At 35.9% G+C, this 15,837-nt stretch overlaps 1 long non-coding RNA gene across 2 annotated transcripts; it reads left to right on the forward strand.

Annotated features, from left to right (window-relative positions):
- The first annotated feature begins 346 nt into the window (after positions 1-346).
- On the forward strand, positions 347-11,877 carry LOC128796948 (uncharacterized). Of its 2 annotated transcripts, none has more exons than XR_008433950.1 (4): positions 347-526; positions 2,716-2,841; positions 8,356-8,464; positions 11,791-11,877. It is a non-coding gene; the product is annotated as an uncharacterized LOC128796948 (long non-coding RNA). The 2 variants fall into 2 exon arrangements; XR_008433951.1 differs by lacking the exon at positions 11,791-11,877 and adding an exon at positions 8,661-8,727.
- Positions 11,878-15,837: the final 3,960 nt, after the last annotated feature.

Genomic DNA, 15,837 nt, shown 5'->3' on the forward strand with positions numbered 1-15,837 from the left:
AGGAAAATATCAAATAAATCCTACAGGGAATGGAATGAAATATGTTCAAAGAAAGAGATCTCAAACTTGTAGGTAGCAAACTATAAATCCCTTGATATTTCCTCTCTCTTTTGTTCTACAGATGCTTGGGGACCTACACCTCTTTACATTAAAAAAAAAGGGGAAAAAAAGAAAAGGAGATCTAATTCTTTATAATGGAAAATCTTTCTTTCTACATGAAAGTTTATTTTCTTTTAAAATATTTTGATATATTACATTTAGAAACAATTCAAAGTTAATCCAGAGAAGTTGGTAAATGACAATTGGGCTGCTTATATTTTTACAGGAACTAAATCAACTCTGGCAAGTGCTACTAAGACAGCTCAAGCAAGGGTGTATGCAATTTCTTCCTTTGTATCTGGAAAATGGTCAGGATGAAGTTTCCTTCTTCTGAAAAGTTTCTAAACCGATAGTTCAAAAATTATTTAAATGGTAATGCAGAGCAGTTCCAATTTAATCAGAAGATCACAGTCCACAAGGTTCCCAGGTAGGACTGCCCATAATAACTGTAACTCAATAGAATTGTTGATATGTCAATCACACTCTCGCCTGTATCATTCTGTGTATTTTTCTTTCTGACCAAAAAGTGGTGATGAGAGATTACATTATAAGCCTCAGCCTCTCTCCCCAGTGGGCAGTCCTGACCTCCATGAAGGACTTGTTCCTGTAACCAGGTTGTCAAGCTGGTTTGGGATGGACACCATGGGCTGAATTAATGACCCTGAGCTCAGGCCGGGTGCTGGCAGAAGGGAACGTTAGCCTGAGGTGTGTGTGCTGCTCCTGCTGAGAGCAATACTAATATGTATAAGCCAGAGAGGGTTTTTGACCTGGCACTGAAAATCCCTGCCTTACTCACCAGGACTGCTAGCAGGGGAGATTGACTGCTATGACTGATTGATGTGTTAAAAATGGCAAAGTGTAGAAATTGTGCTTAAAAAGGGCTCTCTTTTCTGCAGTGTATCATTCACAAGGAGACCCAGGTACAAACCTAGCTTTCAAAAGATCATTTTGGAGGTCACATAAACTGTGGTAAAGTACTAAAGGAAACAAATGAGGAAGGATTTAGCATTTAGCACTAATGACAGCAATCTTCTCACATGTGCTTATTTTTCAGGTTGTCATTCAATAAGGAAAGGTTTTGATTAGTAATCCATGCTAAGAACCTATCCTGTCATCATCTAGTGACAACATTCCCCTCTGCTCCTGTAATACCCATAAATATATAAGATGTTGAGAGAAGAAGAATGGATTAATCCATCCTGCTTGGATTTCCTATATAGCATATTATACATTGCGAGACAAAATGGATTAATCCATATACTCAAATGCCTTCTGCAGAAGCAGCAGGAAAGTTTCATTTTTTTTCCCACTGAGACACTGATTTGTTCCTTCTTGACTCTCATCTACAGCTAGGCTATCAAGTTAAAGAAGTATAAGATACTGCGAGAGAAAATATGAATCATCTATAAAAAAATAATTTAAAATGCGTGTTATGCACTACATTTGAATGTGATTATGAATTTACCTTCTTTTGACTTCTGTTATCTATATTCTTTGATATGTCTCACAAATAAAAGCTGTAGCAGTCAGCAAAACTACAAAGGGGAAAAATGACAAAAAGTTATACAAGTATACATACTGCTAGAAAGCAGACACTTTTGAAGCTGCCATGACTTCTGAAAAGCCTTTAAGGTGTCAGAAAGTGTAAATTCACTGTTGTGTGTGTCTGTATATATGCAATGCGTAACTTACCTCGCACTGAGACTTTCATAAGTGATATAGTTGCTTACTTGGCAAACTGTCTCTCCTTCAACAAGTTAGAATGCAGCAGAGGGATAATCATAAGGCTTAGGAGGGTGAGTCTAGATTAGATGGAAGTGGTTTTTCCTCTGCAAGGTAAAGCTGTCATCATGGTTCAAATACTGGAACAGTACAAATCTCTGAAGAGTTTGATTTGCTCAAAAATCTGTTAGAAAGTGTATGACTTCGTTTTATATTTCAATATTTTATAATAACCATAGGAGTAGTATTCTGATTTTCCCTCCTCTTCCTCTCCCAGCCTCCTCCAAGGAGTATCCATACAGGTTATGACTGAAGTACAGCAACTGCATCTAATTGCTAACCTTATGTATTGGATTCAATTGATGGAGTCTTGGTCCATAAAGAGCATTAAACATCTAACTTTGACATCTCAGTTGCTTTAAGGTTTTGTCAGTTTCCTTGTGTGTTAAGGACAGGTAATATTAAAAAATGAAATTGCCTGTAGTTCTATTCTATGTAGTCACAGACCTGTGGCATGTATTTGTCAAGAGGCTCTTTGATAGTTTACTCATGGGAGTAATGTTGCAGTGCAAGAAAAATCAATGCCAGACATTTTGGTATCTTCTTTGGACACAACAGCTTAAGATAAAACTTCCACAAATGACCTTTTGTGATGCCCTTAGTCAGTGACTCAAGATGTAGCAAGAGAAATCATCAAACAGATGATCTTGTGTCTTGCAAGCACTAAGTGCTTTGCTCACAGGTAGCAAAGTGTTGTAAACTGGATTTGGTTCATCCTTGGTATTAGTTCCCTTCAATTTCACTGTGTAAAATATTATTGATGCTGCAAAGAAAAAGCTTTTGATAAATATACCTAAAAAAGTCTAAATCAATAGTGCTCTCTCTCTCTTGCAGAAAGATACCTGGAAAACAGAATACAGAGAATCAATTGTCCTTTAGTGGTATGAGATTTCTGTTCTCCATCTTTCAAAATATGACAGAAGTACCATCAGCAGCTGCTTCTGACACCTGAGCTGCCAGGTAATCCATACTCATCTCAAATGTTCCAATTGCAAATTTGTTTGTGCATCTGCTGGAAAGGGTTCACTGATGGATGAAAGGGAGAGGTGGCACAAAGTTACATCCTGCCATGGATTGCATAACAAGGAATGTGTGTCATTCTGGTGAGAGAGACTGGAAAACTACACTCTTGTTCACTCACCCCCTGAGTCCTTCCCTCCCTCTCTAGGTAAATCTGATTCTATCAAGATAATTCCAGTGTTGGGCTTTTTTTCCAATAGAGAATTACAGCATAGGCAGAGCTGCATGAAGTGCTACTCCCTGAGCATACCAGCAAGCAGCAAGGATAAATAAAATCAAAGTAACTTTTTTTTATTCACACATTTTAGAAATATCACTAGAAAAGCCACAAGAGCAGATAGCAGCTAACAATTTTTGATAGCAAATACCCATCCAATAACCATCATCTTTTTATTAAGGGGGTGGGAATATTGGGATAGGGTGGGGGGGGTGGTTGTTTTAGGGGTTTTGCCCTTTTTTTTTTTTTTTTTTAAGAACATGGTACAGACAAACTAGCAGGACCACAATGTTGATCCTTTGTGGTTTTTATCAATGTTTACCAGTGGTTCACAGCCACGACTGTAACCTTGATGCAATTTTAGATAATTTCTAAGTAAAGTGAAATACATTAAATAATAAATACTTTCTTAAGGATATGGAAGACTGGAGAGACTTAAGGATAAGTATTCATGGGCAGAAAACAGCAAGAATTTCATGTGAGACCTTCATTCTTTTGTAAGACTAATTAAACCTGTATGGACAAAACTATAGACAAGTTCTTAATGCATCTGTCAAACTCATTTTATTCAAAAAGAAAAAAGTCTAAATGGAGAAAACCTAGCTCATGGGTTTTGAAGTATAAATTGATCTTCATCTTTTGGTCAATGAATGCATGCATTTGGATCTTGTAGCATCTTGCTAGCAGATTCTCCTGTTTGTATGTACTGACCATGAAAGAGAAAAGGCATCACGAGTCTCACAGGCAGCAAGTTCGGAATCAAACAGACATCAGTATTTTCTTTCTGATCTCTCCTTAGAAAGCAAAGATCATTCTATACTTAAATGATTTGATTAAGATTGGCCTTCTGGCAATATGATGTGAAGAGATTATCTGGGATTTGCTTTGAGTGAGAAGATTGTTTAATGAGTAGGTTATTGAATGTATCACAGTACATTTAGTACTGATAATGGACTTAAACCCTGAGTTACTCAGATAAAGCAGAGAATCCCACTTCCACCTCAAGTAAATCTGTGTATGAATTTAATATTCTGATATTTCCTGATGACATATATCTTGATTTACTTAAAAAAAAAAAAAAAACAAACCACAAACCTCACAAAGACTAATTAAAGGTTCCCAATATTTGCAACAAAAAAATATTATATTTTCTCATTCAAACTCCATTCATAAATGGCAATTTACAGAGAGATATTTTGGAAGGTATAAAAGACGCTACACTTAATTTTAAATCACTTCTGAATTGATTTCTGTTGTTACCTTTAAAAGTAAGCATAAAGAAATGCTATAAGCATATAAGCTGACTGCCTTTAGTGGAGGTATTGTCCTGATAGAAACACAAACCTAAGGGCACATTGAATATTCTGCACTGAGGCTCTCTGTAAGCCACTCAAAGCAGTAGTTTGAAGGTCACAAGTGCATTGCATGATGAATTAACCCACATTCATAGGTAAAAGTGACAGTTGTTCCTAGCCTGCCCTAAATATAAGCACAGGTGGCCTATTTCAGAAACAGAAGGAAAAAGCCCTTTTGTTTTAGATTTCTTCTTGCAATATTTGCATGCATTTCAGTCAATTTTTATGTCTTACTCCATAATTTTCTGTATGGCTATGTTGAAAATAATCCTTTTCTTGTGATATTTAAGAGAGAAAAAAAAATCTGTGTTGGTAGTATATATTAACCTGCTGGATACATGTAGAAGTCTACTGAAAAAACTGGCATTATATCTTTACTTTGAATTTTTTTCCTATTTATTTTCTATTGTTATTTCTAAATATTATTTTTTTCTATTTGTCTATGTTAGGTAGTTAATTAACTAAGGCCCAATGCCAGACCATATTGAAAATCCACAGTTACTGTCTTCAAGCTTATGAAAAAAAAAAAACCAAATTAAAATATGACAACAGAGATTTTAGTTTTCTTTCATTTCTATTCTAATACTATTAACTCATTTTAAAAAACAACAAACATAATTCTCCAGTAAATTCTTTAGTGCTAGTTCATTTATTTGGTTTAAAGAGTTTTAAACATCTTTCTGTAAATTTGTTTGCCAATTATTTTTTGGTATGGTCAAAGCCTGAGCCTCAGTGACAGGCTGCATTATCTAGTTATTTGCCATTATCTAGTAATACCAACAACATATTAGAATTATCTAGTAATACCTATAACAGAATCATACTCCATCTCTCAAAAAAATTCCTTCCACAGCAACACTTTCTACGTATTCTATCAGTATCCTAAAGGTAAACAGATTTAATCTGTTTAGGACTGGAGGAGCAGAAGTGTGGGTATTCTCAGGTCAGTCAGAGAGAAAGAGAAATGTTTTCTAACCAGGTGAGAGCCTGGGAAGCAGTTGGAAAAGAATGTAAATAATTCTCTAATCTTCCTTGTTATTCACATTGTTTATAGATATGTTCTGCCACTGTGCGTCATTCACTGCACACCAATGGTGTGACATGTTTTTACTCTAAGACCAATGAAATTAGTCCGCACGATGTTCTCTATATATAGAGCGGTACATTTGAAATAAAGGAGAGAGTTCATTTTCTTAGCCTTCTGATCTGGAGTTCTCTGTTCCTGTCCTGCTCAATAGTGTCACAGAAGGACACCTGTCTTTTGAGAGAGAATTCAGGTAATCACAACAAATTGCCCAGTAAGAGCAACAGGGTTAGCATAATCACAGAGATAGCATAATCACAGGCACTCTTCTTGGACACTTTTTTGCCAGAAGACCCTTTTCCTTTTAGTTGCTGGAATTAATGGAGGCATTTGAGGATTCATTTCCCAATGAACCCATTTAACACAAGCAAGGAATCAAACACAAGGAATCAAACTGCACCTGTTGTACATTTGCACCTGTTTGTACATTTGGTGGGGTTTTCTGGTGGGTTTGTGGGTTTTTTTTGGGGGGGGGTGGTGTTTTTTTGTGTTCTTTCTTGGGTTTTTTGGTTTGGTTTGGTTTTGTAGTTGTCTTGTTTTTGTTTTTTTGTTTTTGTTTTTGGTTTGGTTTTTGTTTTGGTTTTTTTTTTTTTTTTTTTTTACTGTAGCAGGTGAAAGTTGGAGATGCAAGAGCCTAGGGTTCTTTTTTAAATCTGGAGAACTCAATGTTGTCCCATCTCTACTGTCATGAAGGTTTAACCCTGACATGAATGAGAGTGCAGATACTGCAGTCGTTTCTGTTAACAGTCTTACTCATTGGATTAGTTTGTAATTGCATAGTATATGCTTCTTCCATAATAAAGACTTTGGGACATCTTAAAAACTGAGGACGTTTAGGTGTCTGAAGGACTTCTATCAGTTTCAAGCTTCATACTCTTTTACAAGTAGACTTGCACCCATAAAAATGCTGAAACCTGTTATAAACCACCCAGAGCATTCTGCTATCTTTCCACTCCATAGAATTTAACAAGGGCTAAAAGAAGGATAGTTTTAATATGTTTCTACAGAATTACTCTTCAAATAATGTATGGAATTGACTGGAGAATAATTTTCTTTCTCTTGTTCCTAAACCCAAACTTAGAAATTTCTGTTATATTCTACACACAGATACTTTCCTGGTATGTTTCAAAGACAGTAAAAAGAAAATAGAAAAATTATCTTTTTTGATTAAATTCTTGACTTTTTTCTCATAAAATTAAAAAATACGGCAAACAAATTAATTTCTAAAAAGAAGCTTTCTGAAGGAACACTAATGTTAACTAAAGCCCTGAGGATGAAACCCATCAAGCCATAAAGAATAAAAGTAGTCTTGCATTAAGACTGCCCTGGAGAAAAGATAAATTAATCTGATGCATTCTGAAGTAGTCAGATTTTGGTGTTTGTTGAATTGGAGAAAATATAGCAGATTGACTATTTGAGCATGTAGTATTTTCATTATAGGAGAATGGCAAAGTACACATATATGATTTTAAGAACAGAAGTATCCTCTACAACCTCAGAAGACACAAAAGAGGAAGGGTTGTCAACTTTCTTTTACCACCTGATAAGAGCTGCCCAGGATGTGAGTGTTCTTAACTTTTAGTCCCCTTCCTATACACTACATGCATTAGAGAGATATAACTAAAGTGCTTTTATGGGAAGGTTAACATTTACTTATTTAATATTGTGTGCTAAAAATATCAAGTCAATTGGTCCCTGAACCAAAAAGGATTAAAGTTCACCAAAGTGGTAGTTCATGGGAGAGAAGCCATGAACAACTCTCAAAGGTTTTCCTTTGTATGAGCCATGAAAAGCAACTTAGTGCATGGATAGATTTGCCTCAGTTTGAAGTGATCTTAACAGACATTTTTAGTTTAGCACACACGAAATGAACAAAATAATACAAACCAGAAGGGGAAAAACTCCAGGGGTAAAATTTAGGTTTGATATTAGAAAATAATTTTTAGAAAATAACTGGAATAATCAACCTGGAATAATCAAAATGAAAATTCTCCATCAATCACTATACATTGAGATTTGACAGGAAAATTCTCATGAGCAGCCTTGCAGGGGAAACAGGTGAGATCAATTCGCAGCATGTTCCATAACTATTTTCCATAATCCTGAGTTAAAGACCAGTAGCCTGACCTCTCTTTTGTAGGCACTTATCTTTCACTAGCCACAGATCTGTAAAGAGGCTTTGTGGAGAATGAACCTTCCATAGGGCAATGCAATATTTAAAGCATTCTCAGGGCCCCACGTGCTGGCAGTTTCAGTTTGGATCCTAACCTAACCTTTTTTTATATAACCTAACAACCATGTTATAACCAGTTAAAACTAAAACAGACTTATAATTTGGTTGAGAGGAAGCAGTTGTGTGGGACTTGGTTCCTATATTGTAACTTTTCTTTTGTTCTGATTGGCAAAAATGCATCCATATATTTTGTTCCAGGTTTAACATTATAAAAGTTTCTTTTTTTCATTAGTGCATTTCATTTCTGAATATGTTCTTAGAAGAGTAGTTTCTCTAGTTTAATCTATAAATTATTTTCCTGGATGAGACATATTTCTCCCAGTAAAATATCAATTGTTGTCAAAATAAAAGGACCATTTACAAGTACATTTACTTTCAACTTCATATTCCTTAATGCTTCACTGTTTTAACTTTTCAGTTATGTCTCTGGAGCCCTCTTCCTTTGTAAATAATGGAAATGAAAAGTGCTACAGGATTTTGAACAAATTGAAATATTTCTTTTAATTTCTTCCTTCAATTTGCTGGCAAGTGAAGTGATGTTTCCATTAATTTCTTTTTTTCCTAGGTGTCTTAGAGTGACAGATTATGAGAAGGATAGTCAACATTCAGCATGAATACTTGTGCCTTTGCCAAAAAGAAAAAATCATAAATTACCATGAAGATTTAAAGAAGAGGTATGAAGTATATGATAGAGGGAAATTACTGCTAGGGCACTAGTAACAGATAGCATATTTATTAAAGTATTAATGGATAACCAGGTAGAATTACTTGAATAGCAGCACATACTTGAATAGCTATCATTCCAGACAACAGTTACACTCTTCACTTTTCATGTTCTTTCAACTCACTTTCTTTGTTGCGATCTTTCAGGTATCCTAGCTCACACAAGCCGCCCCAGAACAATTCAAAGTGATTAAGATTTCTTCTTTTCTCACCAAAAGGCTTTGTTTGCATTTGCAAAAAAAAAAAAAAATACTAATAAACAGATATGCCAGCTTGCTCCCCTTAGCCTAATAAAATTATTCCTGTGCTAATTGTGCTCCACCTCTCCAATTTTTTTTTTCATAGTTAGTAATTTCATGTTAAAAATGCTTTTGGCTGTTGCAGTCTACTATCATTATCCAACATAGAATCATAGAGTAGTTTGGGCTGGAAGGACATTTTAAGGTCCTCTAGTCCAACACCCCTGCAATGAGCAGGGACATCTTCAGGCAGATCAGGCTGCTCTCAGAATGAACTATCTGATTTTGTTTTGGTGACATAAAATGCAGCCAGAGCAGGAAACAGACAACTTCTTACAAAAACTTTTCTACATCAGTACCAACACAAAGTGTACTTTCTCAACCTTTCCTTTAGATGATTGAAGGTGTCAATTACCTGTGTTTGAAGTGACACCAAAACACCAATAAACTCCTGCTAAGTGCAGCAGGAGACAATATATTTAGGACTTCCACGTAATTCCCACCAAACATTTCAGATTGACCATCACAGAAAGTCTTATGATGCATCACAGATGCTTGAAATACAACATCTTTAGAGGCATTTCTGTCATCCATTATTAATATTCTCCCAGGTTAAGAAGGGAGCACAGCTTGGCCATTCAATCTTTCTCTTGCACAATAATACTTTCAGCCTGGGTGAAAATTCACTCCAATGATGAAGACAGCCTTGACGCTGTTGGAGACATTGTCAGGCAGAAACAGGCTGAGATGTCAGGTTATTTAATACAGCATCCTGGTTAGGTCTCTGGTTCCCCTCCTGTCGACATGATTGCTGTCTGTCCTTTGTAGGTTATAACAGCTTGAGACAACTTCTGACACATAAAACTTGCTTTTCTAGTAGTTTGCATTTCATGTAGCTACTCCTACATAAAAATAAGAGCAAAAGAAATTGCAAAATGCTTCCTATATTGGTAGCACTTTGCAGGTTCTCTACCATATTTATGGCTTGTTTCTTTCCTTCCCTGTGAAAAATTTTGTACTCCTTTTTCATTGATGTAATGGAAGAGAGTAAGTGCTTTGGATGACCCCAATTTTTACTTGACAATAAAAGAACATTTCTTTCATTTTCAAACACCTTGAGAGAAAACAACAAAATAGCAAGATGACACTTGGATTAAGCTCTCCAGTTAGGATCAATCCAGCGTGTCCAGACATTTAATTTAGCCAATAATTGCATGAATACAATACTCATGCAGGATAAGGAAGATAGACATTTGGTTCCTTGCTATTTTCAGACACCTGAACCTCCATTTGCTATTTCCTAGTAAAACTAACTTCAAGGCTTTAAGTAATATTGCTGTGGGTTACTTTGTTTTCTCTGATAAATCTCTTTCAGTCTGTTCATATTGGATAAATGAATATAGCCAGGGACTAAAAGTTTAAGCATTTACCTAGTGTATAGGATATTTATATACTTCCTCCCAATCCAGTAAGTAATTTCAGAATTCTTTTAAGAAATAGGAACAGAAAAGATTGAAAACAAGCTTTCTCAGAGTAGCATGGAATAGTCTTAAAAGTGAATTACATGTCTTCAAATATTTGTGCTATGTTGGCAAGGGAGGAAAGTGGCAAGTAACGCCATGTTTTAGGTCTGTGAGCTTAGCTTATTTCCTGTTTATTTCAGAGTACTGTTGTATCCAATCAATTTTTCAAGCTGCTTCAGCTCCTTAAAAAATCCATTTTTCAACCAACACACTTTCCATCCCCATTTATGTCTTCATCCACCTATTGTGCCATGTGTCATCAAATCCGGGGTAAAAAAACACCAAAAACAATAAAACAACCCCTAAACTATACCATCACAACCAAAATAACTAAACTACACCATCACAACAAAAATAACAAGGAAACAGAAGTGTTTCTGATTGAGACATTATTCTGTACTTTGCAGATGAATTCTGCTTCCTCAGGTGAACAAAAATAAGGAGGAAGAATGATGCTGGGTACTGTGGTTTGAATAGGTCACAATGAAATGGGTGAGGTGGACCAAGTAGAAAATTTGAGGTCAAAAAAGAGGATAATAATGTCCTTGGCATGAATGAGTGGAGAAAAAAAAGTATTCACATGGAAAAATGAATAGCAATAATGAGGTTGCTACTAGGAGGTGAACAGCACTATATCTATTTTACTCCATAGTAAAAAGAGTCTCTTCATGCAGAGTCACTGTTCTCCCAATCCATTCTTTCCTTTCCAAACTTCCTGATCCCCAGGTCAGGGCCAGCAAGGCAAAGCAAGTCAAGGCAAGGTGAGGAAGGGTATCTGTCAGACAAAAGGACAACACAGTTTAATCACTTTACCAATTGAATGCTTCTGTTGTATCTATGTGATGCTTAGATGCCACTTTAGATTTTTTTGTGAATATAGATGTCAAAAGACAGTTAATTCCTCCCCACTCAATGAGGTAAAGAGGAGAATGATTTGTATTAGAGAGGTCCTTTTTACAGTGGTCCTTGTCACTCTTATTTTTCAGGTGAAAGCTACATGCCAGTTCACGGAGTCAAGTTTATTGTGATTTCAAACATCTGGTTTTCACATATTTATTTAGCGATAGTTTTCACAATTTGTAGTAGAGATAACAATTCTTCAGATTTTTAGCCTTTATCCCATAGGACAATCATTATCATCACACCTTAAATATATTTCATAGCTGCCTTTGTTGTCCTACTTCCTCTTCAAGTGTAATAAACCAAGCATTATAACTGTTACCTCTAAATCCAAGGCATATTAACTACTGTCTTCTCTTACGTGACATATTTGATGCAAATCCCATTATAGGAAAGAGGGAACTATTACATAGAACTAAGAACTTAGTAAGTTTAAAAATCTTTAAAATACTATTAAAACACAAGTTATTGCTAGTCCAGCTATGACAGAACTATTACTTAAAGTACAAATTAATGCAGAAAAGCCTTAGTAGAAATATTGTAAAATACATTACAAAAAAATATTTATGAGTCTCTTTCTCTTGTGTGATGCTCACCCTTCGATTTTTCCTGCAGGTCTCAAAACTGATGGTGAAACCATCAGATTGAAAGTCTTTCTCAGGAAGAAGAGGAGAAAGGTACCTGGTGGTTTTGGTGCAAGAACTGTTGGTGTTTCCAATAAATTATTGTCATCCTGAGATACTTATAGGTAGGAGTTTCCTCTTTCTTGGTCTTCTGTCACTTTTAAGCCTTCTTTCTCAATATAACACACTGTCGTCCCATCAGTTTCCTTTTGTTGTCAGGGTTTTTTTGTTGTCATTGTTATGAAGGGCTGCTGTTTTTCACCCTCTGCTTCCCAACCATTGTCTGACAGGTGCTGAACTGGGACTCACAGGGAAAAGCTAAACCAGGCAGTCCATGAGCACTGCTCCTGTCAACAGCTGATAAACCAGTCTGAGCCCAGCTGTGGCCAGCAAGCCGAAAAGAGCCCTGAGACACTGTGTGCTGCCAGGGCAGTGCAGAGCCTGCAGCCTTTCACTATTCACATCAAATAGTGTTTACTAGGCTACATTGTGAGCTCTTGATCAAGTATCACTTGAAAGAGAATTGACCAGCAGAAAGCAGAACTGTGGCAAGTTCCTTGTAGCAAGACAGCCACTTCAGCACTTCTCCAGCTAGGTTCATGGAAGTAGCTGGGATTTGTATGGTTGTTGAATATTATGTTTCAGCTCCTCCTGTAAAGCTGACTGAAAATGTAGGTTAGCACTTTTGCTGTTGCTGACTTTTTTGGTCCTTGGGATTTTCTTGGTAGCACAGTTTTTTCGTCTGCATTATGTCTGATAAGATAGAACAAGCGACGTCTAAGACAGGGGTCACGCTCTTCCGAGTTGCAACAGTTAATGTGAACTGTCAGCCTGCAGCTGTTATGTTAGCACTGCTTTTGGCAGAACAAATCTTCAGTTAATGCATAGAGTATAAGGTTTTGAGAGGTTTAGAGGACAGCCAGTAGAGAATTTAAACTTATTTTACTTTCTACTTTGATTTTTTATCTTAAGTGTCAGATTAATAGTTTTTTAAAGCATTGCGTATAAGGTGAGCATTAAATAGCCACTATTCTTCCTTTGAAAATGAAGATTTTGGCTCCAATAATTATTTGGAAAGTAATTTAGATTTCCCTAGTGAATAGTTAATATGAATTTATTTAAGCCTTCATGTTGGGTTTTTGTCTTTTTCTTCTTCTTTTCCCTTTAAAAATATTTGAAAAGACTTCCCAATGGCAGCTGAGGTTGTTGAAGTTTGTAAAAAAAATTATTTTTAAAGTTCCCAGGTAGTATATCTTTCTTGCTTTTTGCCTGAAATGTTTCTGCACATTGGGGCAATAGAACCAGAAGTTCAGAGAAGCTCCTTGAAATTGTTGAGTGATTCATCACTGAAAGTCAGCAACCATCAATGAATACATGAGAACCAGGGTGACACCCAAAGACAGCAGGGATTGCAGGCTCCCATCTCAGATGTTTCCCCTGATTCAGTGTCTTCCTTAGGAAGAGCAAACAAGAAAGAATAAAGCCTGTCTGCTCCTGACTCCAGCTTCAGAACAGGAAAATAAGTAAGCTTTTACCCCTGAGTAAAGAAGGGTCAGGTTCTTTAGTGTGTGTCTATGGAAAATCTCAGACTGGTATTTCTGGACCAGAAGACAGCACTGCTTTACATCTATCCCCTCTGTAAAAGAAACACTCTCCCAAAACAGCTGAATTTTTTTCATCTACAGTAAACACTTGAGTCTTATTTTGAGAACTACAGTGTGTCATAAAAGACATTATCTTTTCCACAGAAATAAGAGCATCATGATCACTAGTTGTGATTTAGTTTTTAAACTTGGGCTACTATGTCTAGAAAGTAAATGAAAAGTCAGAAAAACAAAACTGAGTATTTTATGAAAATTTGGTTTAAGCATTTGTGCTGGTGGGTTTTTTAAGATCTTAAATGTTAGGCTATATCAAAAACTCAAAAAAAAAAAGAGATGGCAGTACGAAGCATTTTGTGTCCAACTGCAGTCTACAGAGATCAAAGCTAGAAGTCATGTCAACTTCTTAAATAAATGGGAGAGAATGATTACTTGAAAGGAGAAACACTGTACCATAAAAAAAAATATAAGCATAAGCAGCTAATTATTGTAGATTCTAGAAAACAAAAAATGGTTCAGAGGAAGATGCACATGAGACACTCAGAACAGCACAGGAGTCTACCAACAGCAGTGACATAAAAGGAATCAGATGCAGAAATTAGGTGGATGCTTATAAACAGAGAAAATTGGTTCAAACATATAGTAGTGAGTAGTTTATAGTGATTTACACATTTAATGTTGGTTTTGTTCCTTCTGGGGTTTGAGAAAAATATATAAAACTTATTCTCTGCATTTCTAAACGCTAGGTTTTTGATCTGATTTTCTTTTCCCCATAAGATTTTGCACATACATTGTTGAAAAGAATCCATATAGATTTTTTAATCTTCCATATGTTTAGGTTTTTTTTATTCTCACTGACACATAATTTTCTGCATTATTTGTACTACTGCCTTTGGCCCTGATTTTCCTTTCACAGGAAACTTGTTTTCCTCTCACAGGTTAACCTAATTTTTCCTTAGGGCATTCAATTCTGGTTTACTGGTTTGGAGAGAAATGTGTAAACCTTACCAAAGTATTTCACATGCAAGGAATTATTATGAACAGAAAAAAACAAAAATTATATGATTTTTACTTATTTATATACATCTAAAATTAGTTAATGTTTTGTATAGCTTTGTGGCCCTAACATTTTCTTTAAATGTGAGACAACATTATTCAGTATGACCTGCAGGTTTTTTCCTCCAGGAGTAGCATTTTCTCTCCAGACCAAATGGGAAAATTTTAAAGGCATATTCTCCAACATATCAGCAATAAGAGGAGCTAGTTTTAATATAAATCTCTTCCTAATATCAATTGTGTTTCCTAGTGCAAGTAAATTAAAAACACAAAGACCAGTGGCACTCTTACTTTTAATTGTAAAATAACCTAGAATAAAAAGCAATAGAAAAAGAAAGCTATTCACTCTGGTCCAAGTTATCTTCATTCTGGTAACCAGAGAAGAAAACAAGTGGGCACCATACCATGTTGATCGATCCAGAAAATATATTAATTTGACTGTATAGCATTTTTAACTTTCTTTAATAGTATGTTTAGAGCTCCGACTTGACTAAAATTACTGTGTAAATTGCTTAAATCCGGCACTTTCCCAAAGCTGGTCAGTAATTTCACATAATAATTGAGGTAGTGTCACTTCAGTTATATTTGATTGCAGTCACACAAGCTGATATTTTGCTGAGAAATAAATAACGAGTGGTTCTTTGTCAAGAACATTAGTCTCTCCGCAAAACATAGCAATTTGAAAACATTGGAGAGGAAATAAACTAACAGTTATCTAATCCACTGATTCAGAACTGCTCATTTTAATGTTTTAGTCTTTTGTTCAATTTTGTTTTAAAAGCTCCATACAACATGGCTTCCACCATTTCCATGGGGAGGCCATTCAATTTAGAAAAGAAATAATGACAGCTCTTATGTGGGTTCCCCCCGCCCCTAACCTTAATTTAGACTCACAGAATGATCTGCTTCCTTTGGGCATATTTGCTCAAGGTGACATTGGCGAACAGTGGAAAGTGAGCACACAGCTTCAAAATACTCAGGCTAAAAACTCCACCCAAATCAACTGAAATTTAATGCATTTACTGTCCTGCATGGAGTTAGTCTTGGGTTGTGCATTTTAAAGTACATCCTTCTTGTAAAGGATTCTGGCATTCACACGTGTAGGACTTTCACCCCATAAACTAATAACAATTAAAAAAAGCCCCCAGTTTTATTAACATCGTTAATAACAGTCACAGAAGCTTAAGCTTGCAAGCTGCAATATCTGCATGTTATGTTTTGCTGGTTTTGGATAATAGTGTGTTAAACATCCTGTTTCATCCTCTTCTTTTAGCTTGATTGTGCATAGTTTTTTCCATTGCTTTATTTCTAATGGCAGCTCAGAGTTACTCTCTGACCTGTCCTGGTTGTCCTGCATTTCCCAGCCAGTCACACCTGCATGT

This window comes from Vidua chalybeata, chromosome 1 (assembly GCF_026979565.1).
Source record: "Vidua chalybeata isolate OUT-0048 chromosome 1, bVidCha1 merged haplotype, whole genome shotgun sequence".
NCBI lineage: Eukaryota > Metazoa > Chordata > Aves > Passeriformes > Viduidae > Vidua > Vidua chalybeata.